This window comes from Carya illinoinensis, chromosome 14, assembly GCF_018687715.1.
Source record: "Carya illinoinensis cultivar Pawnee chromosome 14, C.illinoinensisPawnee_v1, whole genome shotgun sequence".
NCBI lineage: Eukaryota > Viridiplantae > Streptophyta > Magnoliopsida > Fagales > Juglandaceae > Carya > Carya illinoinensis.
Genome location: NC_056765.1, coordinates 32,081,692 through 32,102,780, shown reverse-complemented (window position 1 = coordinate 32,102,780; position 21,089 = coordinate 32,081,692). Strand labels below are relative to the sequence as shown.

Below are 21,089 nucleotides of genomic sequence, written 5' to 3'. Positions count from 1 at the left end.
ACGATTCCATAAAACGGAACCCTTGGATAAGAATACCATGTGAAATTGTGAATTTCAGTAAGTAATCAACAAAACAATCCACAAGATAAAAATGCATTAATGTAACCAACATATATGCATGCATATGCTGAAATATGCATGAGACCCAAAATCATTGTTTCCCCAAAAATGAATAGTTTTCCAACACATGCCAAAATTCTCATTTGGTCCAAAACCATTCCATTAAAATAAACTGCCATTTTTTTTTAAAAGTGCCTGAGTATAAAACCACAATTTTCTCAGGAAATGGTCAACATATCCATTTATCAAGAACCAACCATTTTCCTAGAAAATGGCTCATTAGTCAATAATCCCATATGCACCATGATCTCCCTTAGGGACCATCTATACACCCTAACTCTCTTCGTCACACCACGGGTAAGGACCGTGCGTATGACTTTGTAAGAAGCGATGCCCCAGCTCTGTGCCCAACACGTTCGTGATCAAGCATCATCTAACCCTTGTTAGCAGAGGGGCCACGGAGTTGGCGCAAGAGCATTATCATCTGGTTCAATCCTGTTGTCACCCAACGACAACTCAAGGGATGTCACTCAATATATTATGCTCCCAAGTGACCAGATGAATTCTACCGAGATAATACCCCATCTCAGCTTGGGGTTGTGATACGCACGCACCCACAAATCCTTTCTCAATATGAAAACCCAGTTTTCATTTATAACACATAAAAATGCATGAACATAATGATGAATATCATGACACCAAACATAACATACAAACACAACATAAACCAATTTGACAAACAGTCTCATCCTCCTATCCGACCCAACCTCCATACTCCTCGTACACAAGGCCTAGCATAACCAACTAGACTGTACAAAATATTTTAGTGTAAAAATATATTTAAATCTCAAAATATTCTTTGAAAAATTACTTACAGTGATGAAATAAAATTTTGGAGGATCAAATGTGGTGTTAATGGTGGCGGCGCAATGACGGAACAATATTTTTGAATCAAGGCCATGGGTGGGGCCTAAAAAATGGAAAATTTTGAATGGGAACAAAAGAGGGCTTGGGCTGGCCATAGAAGAGCTAAGGGATGTTGGAGAAGCTAAAGGTGGTGGTTGGTGGCCATGGGTGGCGGCATGAGCTGCGGTTGGAGGCCAAAAGAAACAAATCGGAGTGGGAGATAGGGAGGCTTCGAGGGGAACAGATCGAGGCTAAGGATGGGTGGGTTAGGTAGCTGAAGGGTCACCGGTGGTGAGGTGAAGAGATGGCGGTGAACAGAGGAGCCATGGAAGCATTGGAGCTTAAGGAAGCCGCAGCATTAAAGCAGGGCATGGGGAAGAATGGTAGCACATTTGGGGCTGGAAATGGAGGGGGTTGGTTGCCAACATGAGGGGAAGAGGATCAGTTGGGTAGTGAGGAAGAACGGCGACGCACGACGAGGCTGGGAGGAAGAGATTGAAGCACGAGGGTGAGAAGGGGAGGAGGGGTCGTGCACAAGAAGGGAGCATGGGAGGAAAAAGAAAGAAGAAAAAAGAGAGAAGGAAAAAAAGAAAAAAGGGGAATAAGAAAATGAAGGGAAAGAAATGAGGTTAGTCTTTTCAACTCGGTGTCTCAAAACTGATCCAATGAAAAGGATTTCAAAACGGCAATTTAAATAAAATAATTTAAATGTAGTGACTAAGTAAAATAAAATAATAAAATCCAACAATAAACTAATTTAAAATAAAGAGCATTTTAAATAATGAACAATAATTAATAAAAATAAAATACATCGAATTAAATTTTACAGTTAGAAATCGTAAATTAATACCACGTAAGTCATCTAAAATTTAAAACAAGAAAACCCATAATCTTAATAAATAAAATAATTCTTTAATTAAAATACACGTAAATACAGAATATGACACAATCTATTTTTGATATGCATCCAAACCTTATCCATCTAATGCATGTCGGGAAATAGTAGAAGTTAATAAGGGTTAAAAGCCCAAAAACTGCAAATTCCACCAAAAGGGCATGAATGGATTATCAAGAAACTACTTTCACATAGGCAAACAAATGGAGAAGGCTAGAAAGCATTGAAATGGAGTGGTATCATACCTGATGTGGTCTCAAAAAAGGTTGTTAGGTCGGTGAGATTGGGTGTGCAATGATTAGCCAATTTTAACAAAATGATATTAGTCTCCTAGTTGAAATCAAGTTTTGACTTAGAAAATCGCTTCTCTAATATATACCGATTATTACTAATATCATATATTGTTTCTTGTAAGGGGATAATCGTTATTTTTTCATCATTTTGAATTATTGATGAAAATCCAAACACTCTCAGAACTTTATTTCGTTTTTTAGTATTTTTGTCTAAAACATGATCCTGTTTTGAACTTTGTATATATATTTGTTGAATTCACATCCTATGTTTAAGTAGTGATCTCTAATATTTGTAGGATGTCTTTTGATGATAACAAAGCAAACCAACTTTTTCTTACTTGTGTCAAAGTCATTGTAACCTTTATTGCCCCAGCATATTCCGGTAGGATACCAAAGATTGATGCTAATGGGCATAAGTGGGGGATTTGAAAGTACAATGCTAAACCTTTTAATTTTCTTCATGTTGACGGGGACTTTGGCTTAGTATGTAGAATTACTCTTGGTTAAGAGAGATTTTGAGCCTCGTTCTTTGATTGTATTAATTTTTTAAGTTGCATTGTTTACTGGGATTTGATAAATTGTTTTGCAAATTTAAAAAAAATAAATTTGAAATATGTTTTGTATTGAGGTTTGTGGGTAGGTAGAGGCGAAAAGTTTATTGAATATAATTTTAGGTTAGATTTACTTTTTGTTTTGGGTTAAAACTGCTAATGTTAGTCCCTGTATAGGTTGTCTTTAGACTAGTTAAAACAATATTGGGTGATAATAAAGCCACCGATATAGAAATGACTAAGGTATTTGGATTTGAAAGGAAGGTCTAAAATGGGAGAATCGTTCTACTTCGATTATGGTTTTGAAAGACGGGAGAATTAAGTAGGAAACTTACATTGAGTAATTCTGCTGATTTGCAATAGATTAATGGAAATAAAATTTTCAAGGTCATTTGTTGACTCCTTGGTTGAGCACCAAATGTTTAAATTCTTTCAGTGTAATTGTTGCAAGACAATTCTATATGATGGTCTGCACACCCTACCCAAGAGCACCATATGATATACAAAATGAAGCTCCTCTTGCAATAATTATGTAAAGTAAGATTTTAACTACAAGCATATAGAGTCAATGACCACAACCATGACCAATCCAAACTTCATCTAAGTTAATGGAACTTGCCTCATATCCACACAAACTGCAAATAACTCCAATAATTTAACTCCTCATGGAACAACAGAATTTGCATCTGCATAACCAATAAGAATGTTTTTGTCAAAGTAAATCTAGTCAAGTATAACAATACTAACACTAACATAGTAATATTAATGACACTGATGGTGATCATGATGTTTATGATGTTAAAGATTATACATCGAACTTGATCTCTAATTGGATCAAATGATAAGGGGAGTGGAGGGCAGTTACAATATATACACACACTACATGCACTACTGGTAGTGTAGGCATCAAGTCTCATCACTCCTATGAAGCAGCTCTTTTATCCAATAGAGCTTAATATCCTTATTTGTTAAACTAATTTTTTTTTTTTTATAGGGGTAAATATTATGTCCATGGAATTTACACAATTTACCAAGACAATGGAATTCAAAATAGTAAAATAAACCAATGAAACCACTAAAGGAACATTAGGCTCAACCATGTAGCTAGCAATGTAACACCCCAGCCCCACATTGGGACTATGCATTGGTAGAACTATGTTGAGACCAAATCTGTCCATGGTCCCCCTAGCATCCCTTGAAAATTTGAAAATATTATTTAAATTCAAATAACTTATTTGGGAGAAAATATATTTGATCCCAACAAATATGAAAACTTCTAGATATTTTTGAAAAATATGAAAATTGAGGCTTTGTAAAAGTATGAAAAAAAAAAAGTTTCCCAATGTTTTTCTCAAGTCCAAAAATTTTACCTCCAAAATATTAAAATGAATATATATAGCTAAAAAAAAATCTTAAAAATCATACCTATATAAGATTAAAAAATTGAACTCAGGAGTTAAAAAAAAAGGGTATTTGGTCGTGGAAATGTGAAGATTCATTTATATATATTTTGCAAGACTCAAAAGTCTTCCACTTCTTACTGATAAAAGAAGTCTTCTAGTTTTTTTTTTTTAATAATAAATTTGCATGAGTTTTTTTTCATACGTTTGCTATTCTTATATCTTTCTGTTTCTTAATCAATTTTTACTTTTATTTCAATTATTACACATTTTGGAAGCAAATAACAGCACATAAAAATAACATTTTACGGAGTCTTTGATTCTGTTTCACATACCAATTTTCTACTCTAGGCAAAAATAACACAAAAAATATCAAAGCATAATGTTTTCATGAAATCAGACTATTTCTCAATGGCCAAACAGAGCATACTAACAGGCAAAAATAATAGGATACATTTCTTTTATGAGAAAAAAAAATCGATACATAACACAATTACCATTTTCAAAGTTCAAAAAAGAATTTTGACATATAAAGAGGAATAGATCAGCCAGGCATACACAATCATAATCTAAACAATTGTGAATAATCCTCTATCCCAAACTTGAGTTTACTTTCATTGGACTTCAATACTCAATTAGATGTTCACCTATGTTAAATCTGGTATGGTGTTGCTGTTTAAAGAACACAGAATACATGTAAGCTAAAGATTTTATTTTATTTTTATAAGTACATTTAAGCTGAAGATAACTTGATTGAAGTGAAGGTAAATGGAAATGATTGTATTGGAAGAATGAAGTAGGTGCCTCATGTTTTGGATTTAGAACTTAAGACCATTTTCCACACATATAAGCAAGCATAAGTGCGTGTGAGTTCATAAATCACCATCTGAGCATACATGGAAGAGAAAATTTAACAATACACAAGAATGAACTAACAATATTAATCTGTGCACCCACCCACACAACTGCTTTGAAGAATACACAGTACTGCTTTTTCTAGTCCAAGATAACTGATTATTTAAATGAGGATGCCTATACTAAGGAAATTGCATTGAGAGAATGTTAAATCTATCCTCCAATTAATATATATACACACACCTTACTTGATGGAAATTTCTTACCTGTCATTCGTATATTAGCAGAAGCAAGATTGTCAGACCCATTCCTTATATAGACTGTATAACCATTTAAATCCTCGACTACTACTTTAATGGGGTCTCCCTAAAATCAAATGAGATAATAGGTGGCTATACATGATGACGATGATTAAGGAAGAAATTGTGAAATGCCAAACGGTTATTGAAACCATTCTACACAGATTTACTATGAAAGACCCACATTTATTTTACCGATATAATCAAACAGGGGAGATAAGAGATTTGGTAGAGATATTTACACAAAGTCAGTGTTGAAAGCTCCAACCGAGTCTTTTGAGGTTGAATGTGGTAGATGCTGGTCGTGGGAGTGATTACAACTCGTGGACGCTGACACTTTGCTTGGTGCGAAATTATCGCCACCAAGTCCTTATTTCCTCAACCCACAAACATCGATCAGGGGATTAGTGATATCACGTTATGCATACTCTGTGTGACACCCCCAACCTATGTTTGGGATGGAATGAAGACTTAGAACGTCGAAATATGTAACACAAGGTTACATACCCTTGTACATAACAGTTAACATGCAATGCATCCTATTAGTGCAACTAGCAAAATGCACTATTTGCAACGACTTAAGTTTGAAAAAATAAAACTTCTACCAGAATAGTTAAAAACATCCCAATTCATTCATAATCATCATAAATTCAAAGAAAATAGTAGCAGAATCTTAGTATAACTAATTATCATAAAAAGTCTCTAAAGCTATATCAACTACTTCATGCATTCTAGATCATGAAGGGCTATTACTATAAACATTGAGATGAGATCTAGCCTTTTATTGAGGTCTGACTCCTCCTCAATTAGTTGGATACCCCGGTCCATCCAGTCTACCCTTATCGAGTCCTGACACAACTTCTATCATTCCGAGATAGTGGGTCCATAATAGGTGAGATTTACTTGAAATCTCAGTAAGTCAAACAATCAACGTGCACAATGATAAATAATGCATGAAGAATGATAAATATGTAATGCATGTAATGCAGAAAAAGAATCATTGTATGTCTCCCATTTAGATTCTTCAACATTTTCAGAAAAATTGAGACACATTTTCTTATAGAGAACAATTTTCACTTCCATTGACAAAAATATTATAACGTTTCATCATTATTAGCAATTCACACTTAATCACAACATCATAATGTGCGGTATCGTTACAGTTTCCCATATGCACTATGAGTACCTACTGGTGACCATATTACAACTCATGTTGAAACTACTTTGTCTGCAAACTCGTTCTTAATGCATTGGCAACATAACATGTACACCCACCAGCCTTAGTTATCATAATATTTGACTTCGCTCCGGCGTTTTTTAAAAAGAACCCATTCGAACCCAGTTGACTGTTCTTCATTAACCCTGGGGTTACCACTCAATTTTAAACATTCCAGAGTGAACAAAGGAGTTTCATTAGAATAATTTCTCATCCTAACCTTTGGGGTCATGACAAAAATTATTTTTCATGCTATGTTCGAAAAATGTAGTTCATGACATGTGCGTGTGTAGTAAACTTTCGTGCAAAATGACATTTATATGAATATGCTAAAAATGGTGAAAATATTACATGTCCTGTATGTATGTACTCAATGTAACATATAACATGATGTTGAGGGAAAAATGAGCGTGTTGGCATATTCTTGTGAAAACCTGTGTAAAATAGTGTTGTAACAAGTGTTGTTGCGGAAGGATTGAAGTGGGCTTGAAGTGTGCTCATTATTGGTCAAAAGAAGCGACTTCGCTCGACCCTCGCTCGACAGAGCGCTCGAGCGAACTCAGGCAGATTCAACCGCTCGACCCTCGCTCGACATACGGCTCGAGCGAACTCAGGCAGATTCAACCGCTCGACCATCGCTCGACATACGGCTCGAGCGAACTCAGGCAGATTCAACCGCTCGACCCTCGCTCGACACTGAGCTCAAGCGAACCCAGGCAGAGTGTGTCGCTCGACCCTCGCTCGACACTGAGCTCGAGCGAACTCAGGCAGAGTCGACCGCTCGATACTCGCTCGACATGGCGCTCGAGCGAACTCAGGTAGATTTCGGCGCTCGACCTTCGCTCGACCCTTTGCTCGAGCCAATGTTCCAGATCACTTACAATGTAGGGTTTTGAACGCCTCATTTGATGGGAACTATAAATAGAACATGTTAGCTTCTGTTCTATGCGTGGAGAATCAGAGCAAAAACCCTAAGGGCCTCCAAGAACTTCTTAGAGCAACCTCTCCCCCATTTGGTTGATTCTCTCTTGGAAAAATATTACTCCATCATAACACATTCAAAATCAACTCTTATTTGAGTCCATTGAAGTGGACATTGCTGTTGGCCGGAAGAGTCCGGAGCTGCCGTTGATGCAGAGATCAAGAGGTTCTCGTGGGAAGCTATAGGAAGGTCGGAGTTCCGACACTACATGCGTGTAGAGATCGAGTGGGTCACTCGTGGTGTTGCAAGCCAAGTTTAGCTACTACAAAGGTTTTGTGAGTGTTCTAAATTGGTTGTAACAAACTAAAGTTTCTATAGTGGATTTGAGGTGGTGTCTTACACCCGGAGTGGTTTTAGATTTTGAAGAGGTTCTTCAAATGAGTTTCCACTCCGTGAACAAAATCATGTGTTGATTATTTGTGTTATTTGTTTCATTTATTATCTGCTTGTTTGATTAATTTTCAAAAGGCCATAAAAATTAGATTACACCTATTCACCCCCCCTCTAGGTGTAGTGTTGTGTAGAACCACTGCTTTTTCAATTGGTATCAGAGCGGGTTCACTCCGCTAGGATTTAGTTCCTGAGTGTGATCCTGCTGTAGTGGTTTATATGGATAGGTCTCAATCACTCACATCTCCACCATTTTTTGATGGAAGTAACTATGCGTATTGGAAGGTTCGAATGAGAGCTTTCCTTAAGTCTGTGGATGAACGAGTGTGGACCTCTGTAACAAAGGGATGGAAACAACCGGTTGTATTCATTGAGGGAGTCGAAACCCCCAAGGGTGTGGAAAATTACTCTAGGGATGAAGTCAACGAGTGTAGTTGGAATAGCAAAGGCCTAAATGCGATATTCATGGCCGTGTCCCAGGAGGAGTTCAAAAGAATCTCCATGTGTGAAAATTGCAAAGAGGCATGGGACATTCTTGAGGTTACCCATGAAGGTACCAAGGCTGTAAAAAATTCTAAACTTCAAATGCTGACCACCAACTTTGAAGAACTTAGGATGAAGGATGATGAAACTTTTGATGTCTTCTATAGCAAACTTAATGATATTGTCAATTCTCATTTTAATTTAGGGGATAGAATTCCTGAGGACAGAATTGTGAGAAAAGTCCTTAGATCTCTTCCTGAGAGGTTTCGTCCCAAAGTCACTGCTATAGAAGAAAGCAAAGACTTGGACAACATGAGAGTTGAAGAGTTGGTGGGTTCCTTACAAACCTATGAACATACTCTTCCTATGGATAAGAAAAACAAGTCCATAGCCCTCAAAGCTATTAGAGAAGAGTCTGGTGAATCTTCTGACGAACTTGCCATGAGTGACAAGGAGATAGCATTTTATGCTAAAAAATTCAGGAAGATGTTTGCCCAGAAAAACCCAAGACAAGAAAAGAGAAGGTTCAAGGGTATCAATGGAGGTTCTAGTTCAGAAAACCGAGAAGGGAGGTATAAGAGAGAAACTAGAGCTGTCAATGACAATATTCAGTGCCATGAATGTCATGGTTTTGGTCACATTCGACTTGAGTGTGCAAATTACAAAAGGGCCAAAGAGAAAGCGAATGCTGCTTCCTTGACTGATAGTGAGTCTGAGTCAAGTGACTCACAAGAGAGTTCTCCCAGGAAGAAAAATTTCAACTACATGGCTTTCACTTCCTCTGTTGCAGGAAAAAGTCATAACAGTGAATCTGTGGTTGAAATTGAGAGTGTTTCTGAAAATGAATCCGGGGATGAAGATGACTTGCAGGAAATCTATGAGAAGTTGTACAAGGAATGTGTGAAATTGAGGAAACTCAATAAAGCACATATTGAGGAAATAGATTTATGCAAAAGAGAAAATGAAGGGCTTCAGAGCAAACTGAGAGAAGCCATTGGTCTAACGGATGAGTTGCAAAAGAGAAATGTGACTTTGGAAGATAAAGTGACAACTCATGAAAATGAGCTAACTTTGTTAAATACTAAGTTGCAAAAATTCTCCATTGGGACAAACCAGCTTGACAAAATCCTAGGTTTAGGAAAGTCATCTAGTGATAAAAGTGGTTTAGGCTATTTTGAAGAGAATCCTGATGCTCCTTCAAGCTCAAAAGCTTTCGGTAAAAATGTGAGAACCACAGTGTTTGTTCCTGAAATGACTGAGAAAAAGAAGGCTCATCCATCTGAAAAGGGCAAGAAGCCTGTGCAAGTGCAAAAGTCTGTTCCTCCTCCCAAAAGACAAGGAGCTCGCAACATGAGCCCCATATGTCATCATTGTGGGAAGCTAGGCCATATTAGACCAAACTGTTTTAAATTAATGAGTCATTTTGTGCATGCTCCTGCATTTGTTAATAGTAGAACTGCTTATCCTTCTGGAAGGGGTAAGAATTACATGAATGACTCTAAGAATGTCTCAACCTTCTTGAGACAAAGAGCTCACAAAGCAAGCCCCGTGTGTCATCATTGTGGTAAGATTGGTCACATCCGACCAAACTGTTTTGAGCTTAAGAGGCACACCAAGAAAATTGAAAAGCCTTTCTCAAAGAAATGGATACCAAGGTGGATCATCCAAAAGGGAAAGACGCGAGTCACACATGGTTTTGGTGCTGTAGACTGACAGGCATGCATTACATACATTACATGCATTTTTGTTTTATTTTGTTGTTGTTTATTTTTCTTGTTTGTTGTTGTCTAGTTTATTTATCGTTGTTTGCTGCCCCTACATGCACTTCATGATTGGGCTATATGATAGTGGGGTTGTTAATTCTAAAATCTAAGTGCATGTGTCTTTTGAGATTTGTATCATATTTCTATATTTTACAAAGATTTGGAACATGAGTATCTCGTGTAATCTGTGACTGGCATCACACACTTCACTCCAAACTCGGTCAATTGACATTTCACCACTTGTGAGTTTATTGGGGAGGCAATCAAAAGTGGTAGGAAGCTCTATCTTCATACAGAATTGACCACGGGCTAGATGACCTCATCATGGTTCATTTGTGCAAAAATATGTATCTCAAAAGGAAAAGAAAAAGTGAAGTTGAAATAAAAAAAAAAAAAAAAAAAAAAAAAAAAAAAGGGAAAAGAAAAGGGAGGGTGAAAAACAGAATAAGTTTTCTGTTTTCTTGAACATACTGAGACAAGTATTTAAACAGAAAGATTCAGGTCCTAGCAGCATTAGGTTTGACTTTCTGTGTCTTGAATGAGCTTCCCAAGCACCTATGGTTTCATGTTCAGCCCAACCCCACTCACGCCTTACGGTTGACATTTCTTGATTGAGCAAGGACCGTTTTAAACACGCACGTCTATATTACTTGTGATACTTTGTTTTAAACTGCGTGTTGTATGGGAATATGATGCTTCTCTACATTTGATATGTACTCTTGGTGTGAAAATTGACATTCCCAGTATTTGTCCAAGTCATGTGAGTGTTGTGTGCCTCAAAACTGGGCAAAATGTGTTTTTCTGGAGGTCTCGCTCGACACTCGCTCTACCCCGCTCGAGCGAAAACCGCTCGACAGCCGCTCGAGGGTTTTAAGTTCGCTCGAGCGAACGCCTGGTATAAAAACCCAGCGCCGCTCGAGCCGCTCGAGCACAGTGGCATCTTTCTCCCTCCCGTGCGATTTTCTTCCTCCTTTTCTCAAATTTCTTCGTTTAAACAAGTGTTTTCCTCCCGAAATCATCCTCAAACCAAGGTAAATCCTTTTCTCTCTTGTATTTTCGTGATTTGATGCTTTTATTTTAGGGTTTTCCGTGTGTTGTTATGCATTTGGGTTTCGGATTGGGTGTTTGAGAGTCTTTCTTCGATTGTTTTTCTTTTATCTTGTTTTATTGAGGCTATTGTATAGCCATTGTTGGGATTGGTTGTATTTAGGAGGTTTTTGAAACTCCCATGGGTCTATACCCGAGTTTCTCACTTGGATGCACTCCAAGTGTTCGATAAAATGTCTCAATGAAGTGTGTTTTTGGTTTTTCATCATGCATTGGCATAGCATTGCTCCCATATCTATTTCATGTCTATCCTAGGTTTGAGACATCGTTTAACTAGGATTGCATTATGTTTTGAAGGTGTTTTGGTTTAGAATTGGCATTGGTTTGCACATGGGTCATGCATGAGGTTTGGCATCGTTTAACATGAGTCATGCACATGGGTTGGCATTAGCTTGTAAATGGCTTGAGTTGTCATTGCATATATGTCATGAATGTGGTTGGCATTAGCATGCATGTTGGTCTTTCACATGAGTAGGCATTAGCATGCATATGGCACACTTTGACCTAGGCATTTGTTATTGTTTTGAAAAATGAGGAGTGACATCGGGCATGCACCGAGTCTTGCATTGTTAGTTGGCATTGTTGCGTGGGCATGATAGCGACTCTGCTAAATGCCCCTCGTGAGCTCTATCCTGAGTTTCCCTACTCACGGACATCTCCTCCAAGTCCACAAGTCATTGCTACTTGTCTTTGTGGCCGACCTAGTAGTTGGGAAGGGACAACCCCTATTTCAACTGCTCGTTTTACCCCCGATCACCTCATTCTTAGTAGGATTGTTCTTACGAACTTAGATCCTACTGGTCATAATAGTGATGTGGGTCTTGACCGTGCCCGTCTGCTGTATGCCTTGATCAATGGTGTCTCCATTGATCTAGGAAGTCTTTTGTGTCGGGTTATTGTTGAGGCGTATCGGTCCTCCAAAACACGGACTGGTTTGCCCTTACCGTGTTTGATCACCCGAATAGCTCTCTCCCAATCTGTTGCTTTCCATCCTCAGGAGCCTAGAATTGCTCTTAAGGCTCCTATTGGTCGTAGGACGGTTCAGCTGAGTCGTGCTCACACAACTCCACAGCCTATCCGTGTTGAGCACCCTCCCGCTTCCTCCTCTCAGCCTTCGAGCTCTCGACCATCTAGTTCTCAGCCGTCTACCTCGACCCCATCCAGCTCTCAGCCATCTTCCTCAGCCCCCGGTTCGTCGGAGCCCGGTCTTCAGCAGGTACTTGAGTATCTAGCTCGCCTTGACGCCCGGTTCGACCGTCTTGAGGTGAAAGTTGACAACCTGCAACAACTTGTGACTCAACGCTTCAATGACATCGAGAGGCAGCTCAATGAGGATGATGAGGATGTCGATGGTGATGATTGAGACCCTTGGCTTCTTGTGACAAAAAGGGGGAGATTGATTGTTGAGGGGGAGATATTGTTGAGGGGGAGTAGTACAGTATTAACTCAGGGGGAGTGTTACTTGTACTAACACATTTTTTTTTTGTTTTGGGGGAACAGCAGCTTTTGGTTATTTCTGTTGACTTATATTTCTTGTTAGCTGCTGATTGTTTGACAAATGTTTCTTGAACTCCTGATTTGTTGCTTAATAAAGTATTTCTTTTCTAATTATGATTTGAGAATTGCAAATACGTTTTTGTGCATATGTGAATGGGTATGTTTAACCGTTTGCTAAGCGTGTGCAGAAAATTTTCAACATGTTCAAGAATATGGATCTAATTGGGTGTGCTAGGATTAGATCATATGTATAGGTTAGAGGTTTTGTCACAGAAATGCCAAAGGGGGAGATTGTTGAGGGAAAAATGAGCGTGTTGGCATATTCTTGTGAAAACCTGTGTAAAATAGTGTTGTAACAAGTGTTGTTGCGGAAGGATTGAAGTGGGCTTGAAGTGTGCTCATTATTGGTCAAAAGAAGCGACTTCGCTCGACCCTCGCTCGACAGAGCGCTCGAGCGAACTCAGGCAGATTCAACCGCTCGACCCTCGCTCGACATACGGCTCGAGCGAACTCAGGCAGATTCAACCGCTCGACCATCGCTCGACATACGGCTCGAGCGAACTCAGGCAGATTCAACCGCTCGACCCTCGCTCGACACTGAGCTCAAGCGAACCCAGGCAGAGTGTGTCGCTCGACCCTCGCTCGACACTGAGCTCGAGCGAACTCAGGCAGAGTCGACCGCTCGATACTCGCTCGACATGGCGCTCGAGCGAACTCAGGTAGATTTCGGCGCTCGACCTTCGCTCGACCCTTTGCTCGAGCCAATGTTCCAGATCACTTACAATGTAGGGTTTTGAACGCCTCATTTGATGGGAACTATAAATAGAACATGTTAGCTTCTGTTCTATGCGTGGAGAATCAGAGCAAAAACCCTAAGGGCCTCCAAGAACTTCTTAGAGCAACCTCTCCCCCATTTGGTTGATTCTCTCTTGGAAAAATATTACTCCATCATAACACATTCAAAATCAACTCTTATTTGAGTCCATTGAAGTGGACATTGCTGTTGGCCGGAAGAGTCCGGAGCTGCCGTTGATGCAGAGATCGAGAGGTTCTCGTGGGAAGCTATAGGAAGGTCGGAGTTCCGACACTACATGCGTGTAGAGATCGAGTGGGTCACTCGTGGTGTTGCAAGCCAAGTTTAGCTACTACAAAGGTTTTGTGAGTGTTCTAAATTGGTTGTAACAAACTAAAGTTTCTATAGTGGATTTGAGGTGGTGTCTTACACCCGGAGTGGTTTTAGATTTTGAAGAGGTTCTTCAAATGAGTTTCCACTCCGTGAACAAAATCATGTGTTGATTATTTGTGTTATTTGTTTCATTTATTATCTGCTTGTTTGATTAATTTTCAAAAGGCCATAAAAATTAGATTACACCTATTCACCCCCCCTCTAGGTGTAGTGTTGTGTAGAACCACTGCTTTTTCACATGATATTTTATGCTAAAAATGACAATTATAACATGAATATAACATTTATCAATAAATAATAAATGACTTATCAAGGTAGTTAGAGGTCAACTTATAAACTTCCTGAGTTTGAAAGGTCATAGCAACTGAAATCAAATTCGTACTAGGTTAGGTACTATGGGAAGATTTTCATAATCAAAAGCCTTGAAAATGGGTATTTGCAAAACTAACTATAAACTCTAAAAAATTGCCACTAAGGCCCTAAAATTTTCACTATTTGCGAATAAACCTCAAATTTAACCAAATTTCATGGATCTCATATTTTTCATATTCTAAAACCATCTATACCTTTAAAATTGTAAAATTCAAAGTGGAACTAGCTCAAATACACCCAACCTGTGGCATGCACCTAGTTGATGCTTGAGTGTGTTTTCAACTATTGATCCATTCGAATGTATGCTTATTCAGTTTTCATTTATTAACAATAATCACTATTGTAACAGCCCGCTAGAAATTCAATTAAGGAATTTCTATTGATTTTAGGAACCTCGTGAAAACTCCGTAAGTTTACATGAATCGACTAATCGCATAGGTTTTAGCCTGTCAACATAGTTAGTGTTATCACTCACTATGGTGCCAGAAATGCAATTTTAATTATTTGAGATAGTTAGAAGTGTCAGAATACATTATAGTCTACACCACTAGACTTAATTGAATATTTAAGATTTTTCAGTACTAAGTTTATTACGTTTATTTTTGGAGTGAATAGTAACCTCGGTAAACGTACTAAGCGCAGTGTTTTCAAAATCATAGTGTGTATTGTCCAAATTAGGTTAGTGAAATTTTATTTGGACACATGAAAATATTTTAGCCACCTTACTCTTCCAAGTCTACTCCACATTTGAAAAATATCTTGAGCTGATTTTTATAGATATTATTGGATAGAATATTTTGAGATAATCTATTATAGATATTTTAGGTAGGAGAAAACCACACTCAACTCTCCCTTATCTCGTCCATAAGCATCTCCAGCCATCACCCACGAACTTATCTTCATTTACACGTTCCTTTAAAAGAATATCAAACACTTTCTCTCTGACAGCTTTTAGGAGTTCTATTGCACGCCCATTTCAAAGCTTTTGTAAGTGTTTTATCATAAAGTCTCCTTCATATAAGTTGTTCTTTTTTGAGTCTAGTTTACATGGATATCTTATTTGTCCCATTTGAAGATCATTTGGTCAGTCAAATATTATGTAAACTATAGAAAGGTCATTCTGGGAGATAAATTGGAGAATATGTTATAGTTTGGAGTTTTTGACCAAGCTAATGGATAGATATTGGTCCGAAATTTTTATGGAGTATCGTTAACATGTATATATGACTATTGGTTGAGAATTTTTGCATGATTAAAGGTTTTGATGAAATATTTTCTTAGATTTAGAAATTTAGAAACTGGAAGAGGAAAAACAGTTTCTGTTTTGAGAAAGTTTAACTCTTTGGTGGTCTAAATCTATTCCAATGACTTTGATAATTTTATTGGAGGATCCTAAGCATCTTATATACATGTTATATTATTATTTTAAAGATATTTGATGTTAGTTTCAAAGATATGAAATTGTATGCAAAGAGATATTCAAATAAGCCAAAGTGTGGATGTTCTTGGTTAAATTTATGTTTTGATTAATTTTTAACCATGTGATCTTGAATTAGAAGCTTATATATGTTTTAGGACATCTTTTTAAACCATGTGATGGTTTGGTTTGAAGATCACATATTTATAAGTCATAGATCAAAAGGTTAATCAAAACAAGTTGGAAACAAAAATCAATGGAAATAGCATATGAGAATTTCGGCTCTATGGAGTTTTAATAGTTGTGATTAGTTTTAAATTTTTCTGAGTTGATATTTAAGTTTAGGACAAAATTTACATGAGGAATGTAAATTTTGGAAACTTTTGGAGTTAGTATGCAAAATCCTTAAATTATGGGTTAAACGGTCATTTTCCCACATGTAGAGAGTAAAATGGAAATTTTACTATTTAAGTTAGTATTTTCCATATTTCAATTTATTAGTGATTTAGTGCTAACTTTTAGAATCACTAATTACAGTTCCTCGTGATTGCGCTTGAGGTTTTATAAGAAACGCGGAGATCGAGGTAAGTTAGCTTTTAACTTACTAGCAGTCTACTGTGTATGTGTGCTAAGTAAAAGAACTACAGTGTATGTATGTATGTATGTTATCATATATGTCATGCCATGCCAAGTTATCACGTAATTGTCTATTATACAGAATTTATTCTGTCATCAATTTTTATCTGTTACATAATATATTCTGTCATGTATTATTATACATTACAAGTATGTCATGTTAAATATGTTGTCTGTTATATGTTATGCCATGTTACGAAATGTTTCTATCTCAAGTTGGTCATGTATGTTCAAGTTAAGTTTGTGTAAAATACATGGGGCCACAACAACTGTAGAGTATGTATTTACACGTAAAATACATGGGGCCACAACAACTGTGGAGTATGTATTTTTCATGTTAAGTCAAGTTTGTGTAAAATACATGGGGCTACAACAACTGTGGAGTATGTATTTACACGTAGAATACATGGGGCCACAACAACTGTGGAGTATGTATTTTTCATGTTAAGTCAAGTATATGTAGAATACATGGGGCCACAACAACTGTGGAGTATGTATTTAACTGCATTGTGATGTGTAAAATACATGGGGCCACAACAACTGTGGAGTATGTATTTTTCATGTTAAGTCAAGTTTATGTAGAATACATGGGGCCACAACAACTGTGGAGTATGTATTTACACGTAGAATACATGGGGCCACAACAACTGTGGAGTATGTATTTTTCATGTTAAGTCAAGTTTATGTAGAATACATGGGGCCACAACAACTGTGGAGTATGTATTTAACTGCATTGTGATGTGTAAAATACATGGGACTACAACAACTGTGGAGTATGTATTTTTCATGTTAAGTCAAGTTTATGTAGAATACATGGGGCCACAACAACTGTGGAGTATGTATTTAACTGCATTGTAATGTGTAGAATACATGGGGCCACAACAACTGTGGAGTATGTATTTTTCATGTTAATTCAAGTTTCAGAGCAAGTTCATGCTAAGTCAAGTTTCAGATCAAGTTCATGTCAAGTCAAGTTCAGTTCATGTTTCAATTTAAGTTATGTCAATTATGCTATGTTGTACGCCAAGTTATGCTTTAATTACTTATGAATTTGATTATGCATTTATGCTTTTACTGTCATCCATGCATCATTAGCCTGTGTGAAAGTTTTTGTTAACTTGCTGAGATTTGTAATCAAATCTCACTGTGGTAGTCCCAACTACCATTCCCCCCGAATGGTAGATCTTGTTACAGGACCTGAAGGAGGATCAGGAGCTGACCAATTAGATACAGTCGACTGAACGACGGTGCGTCGTTAAATGTTAATATAGTAGTTAAATTACTACTTGTACGATGGAGTTGCATCTCCAGTACTTTTGGGTCATAACCATTTTGGACTAGTGCTGTGATCTTAGTTATTCAATGGATCTTTATATATGAAGTATGTTTTAAGTATTTGGGATATTTTTAATTTGGTGCATAGTATTGCTAAAGAAAAAAATTATCTGCTGCGAATATTGCGTAATGTTAGATGCATGTTAGGAATATTGCATCTTATATGTCATGAACGGGGGCAGGTAACCTTGTGTTGCATGTCTCGACGCTTCAAATGTCCGTTCGATCCCAAACGGAATTTGGGGGCGTCACAACTATAGTCCTTAATGACATGATAAAAGAAAATTCTTGGGTGAGCAAGTTCATTCCAACACTTAATCAAGGCTAAAATCCTTAATCCTCTTTAATCATCAATTAATCAAGCATGATACTCTTAGCCTAAATTATAAAGACATGTTTTCATGATTCACCCAAAACATATATTTTCATTCTTATGCCAATCTCAAGGTTTTCTAAATGCTCATTTATCAACCCTAGGTGAAGTAAATCAAAACTTCATGCCTTAATCATAACTTAATTAAAAACCATGCATGCTCGATGATCAACATAAGGTAGAACTAAAACCTATCATGTCATGCTTCTAATCTCAAAATAAAACCTTCAATGATCATTCTAAGACATTAATAAAGCATATCAAAATATTCTAAGACATTCATGCAATAACAATAAGCATGCACATGATGAACTATGCATGAGACCCGAAAATCATCATTTCCCAAAAATGAAAAATTTTCCACGCACGCCAAAATCTCACTTTGGCCCAAAACATTTTCATTAAAAACATCCGCCATTTTTCCAGAAAATGGCTCAACATCAAATCTCGTCATTTTTCCAGAAAATGACCCATTATCCATTTATCAAAGCTAATATCTAATTTTAATCCGTATGCACCATGATCTTCCCTAAGGATCATCTGCACACCCTGGCTCCCTTTGCCACACCACGGGTAACGACCATGCGTGTGACTTCGTAACAAGCGAAGTCCAGTTCTGCGCTCGGCGCATTCGTGGCCAAGTATCCTCTAGCCCCGCCAATAGAGGGGTCACAGAGTCAGCACGAAAGCGTAACCATCCCGTCCGATCCCGTTGTCGCCCAGCGACAACTCAGGGGACGTCACCAATATATTATGTTCGCGAGTGACCAAAAGAGCTCCACTGAAATTATACCCCATCTCGGCTTGAGGTCGTGATATACACGCACCTGAGAACCATTTTACACATGAAAAACCAGTTTTCATTTATGCTAATGAACATGTATGCAATTATGCGATATAATGACACGACACAAAAATATCCAACAACCAACAAATTCCAACATCAATCAATCACACAAACAACTCCGTTCTCTATTCCAACCGACCCCTAACTCCTCGGAGTCAGTCTGACACAACCAATCAATTTCACAGCATATTTGTTAATGCAAAATATATTTAAATCTCAAAGGTATTTAGAAAATTACTTACAGTGCTTAAAAGGAAAATTTGGAAATTCAAGCACCCATGCACTTGGTTTAACGCCAAAAGCAAGCCTGTAAAGAAATCTCAAAAAATCACAATTTTTTAGACTGAAAATGGGTTTCGAAAATAAGGGGATTTTAGGTGATATTTTTGGGAAAAAGAACTGATTTACAAGAGGTAAAAATGAAGGGAATAATGGCTGGAAAATGGGGCTTACAGTAGAGGAAATAACCCACCCAAAACTCAGATCAAAGTCCACAGCTTGGGATAAAAAATAGGGGCATGGGTTGGCTAAAAAATAGGGAACTAAAATCACACAATTTGAGGATGGAAAAGTGGAAATGGAGGTGAATAAAGAAGCAAGAAACTAGAGCTTTGGCACACGATTTTGGCCAAGAATAGAGCATGATTTCGGGAGCTAAAACAGGGCACAATTTGTGGGGAAAACAAATGGAAATGCAAGGGTTTCACAAGCTAAAATTTTCGGAAACACCAAGGGAAAAAAATAGAGAGAGACGGCATGGAGGCTCACAATAAGGACTGAACAGTAGGTGACAGAAGAAAAGAGAAGAAGAAATGAAGAAGAAGCAAGGGAAGAAGAGCAGCGGTACCGCACACAAAACAGAGGAAAGAATATGAAAATGAAAGAAAAGGAAGAGAGTTGCAACCACTGATTTACAGAGGAAGAAGAAGCTGAAAAAATATAAAGAAGAAGAATTTGTCTGCTTGCAGGAGGAGAAGAAGAAAACGAATGGAAAAGAGAAGGAAGGAGGTAGCGGCACTGAAGAAGGAAAAAGAGAAGGAAAGAAAATGGAGAAATGCCCTAAGGGCTGGAGGCTAAACAGCGCCGTTGGGGTGAAAATAAAGGGGTTGGGCTTCAATGCATGGGTTGTGCTTGGAGACCAAATGGGTTGGGCCCAAAAACAAAAGAAAATCCCACTAAAACAAGGCCCAATCTGAAAATAAAGGTCTAAGAAAGGAAAAATTCACAATAAAAATAAATAAAAACCAAGTAAAAATACTACAACTCAACATTAGTAAATTAAAATAATTAAAGCCAAACAATAAAATAAATTAAAGCAAAAAGCAATATAAATGCAAAACATTAATTAATATCAAGAAAGCACATTAAAATAAATTTCACAACTTAAAATTTATAAAATAATACCGCGAAAATCACATTTAATTTAAAACAAAAGAACCACTAATTATAAAAATTTAAATAATCATTCAATAAAAATATACGTAAATATGGGGTATCACATCCTCCCTCCCTTAAAATAAAATTTCTTCCTCAAAATTTGTGAGGTCAAAGATCAATGCTAAAGTAGAATACAAGATACAACTCAAAGCATACTTGAGAAAAACATACCAACAACTATTCCCATACAAGCATGAGTAATGCTCTCCCAAATCTATTCCTATAGGCGATTCCATCATACTCGCACTAGTACCTCGGCGGCACATCATGTCTAGTACTCCTAGGGCAGCCATGTAAACTGAAATATCTACTTCCACAAGAACCTTAATACAACACTCAGTAAATTTCAATAATTATTATCTTCCTACAATAAATTAAGTTAACCTCAATCGACTCTTATGCTATAACCTCCAAACCCTCATTGTATACTACACCTGGATAACCTAATAGCCACTTCCAAAGTTAACCATCCATAAAAAAAAATTTGCACAACCAAATGATTAATCTCCAATTACAAGCATCTTCTCAAAATTTTGAGCCACCCCTAATTCCTCAAAATCAACATAAAATTTGAATCCCTAATTATCTCATAATATCAGGCTTTCGCTGCACACTCTAATAATTCACCACATGCATAAAATTATGTCCTCACAAATATAACACCATTGAGTACAAGGTGGCTCAACACCTACTAACCAGAAAACTCTTAACACATTTTGGTAGAAAATCCTCTATCTCCCAAAATCATGAATTATCACTCATATTCCTAAATTAGCTCCCGCTACCTTA

General features: G+C 37.3%; 1 long non-coding RNA gene across 1 annotated transcript; it reads right to left on the bottom strand.

Annotated features, from left to right (window-relative positions):
• Window positions 1-3,096: 3,096 nt before the first annotated feature.
• Window positions 3,097-20,018, bottom strand: LOC122294884. Its single transcript, XR_006237785.1, has 2 exons — window positions 19,106-20,018; window positions 3,097-5,706 (listed from the first exon to the last, which is right to left on the bottom strand). It is a non-coding gene; the product is annotated as an uncharacterized LOC122294884 (long non-coding RNA).
• Between the last annotated feature and the right edge of the window lie 1,071 nt (window positions 20,019-21,089).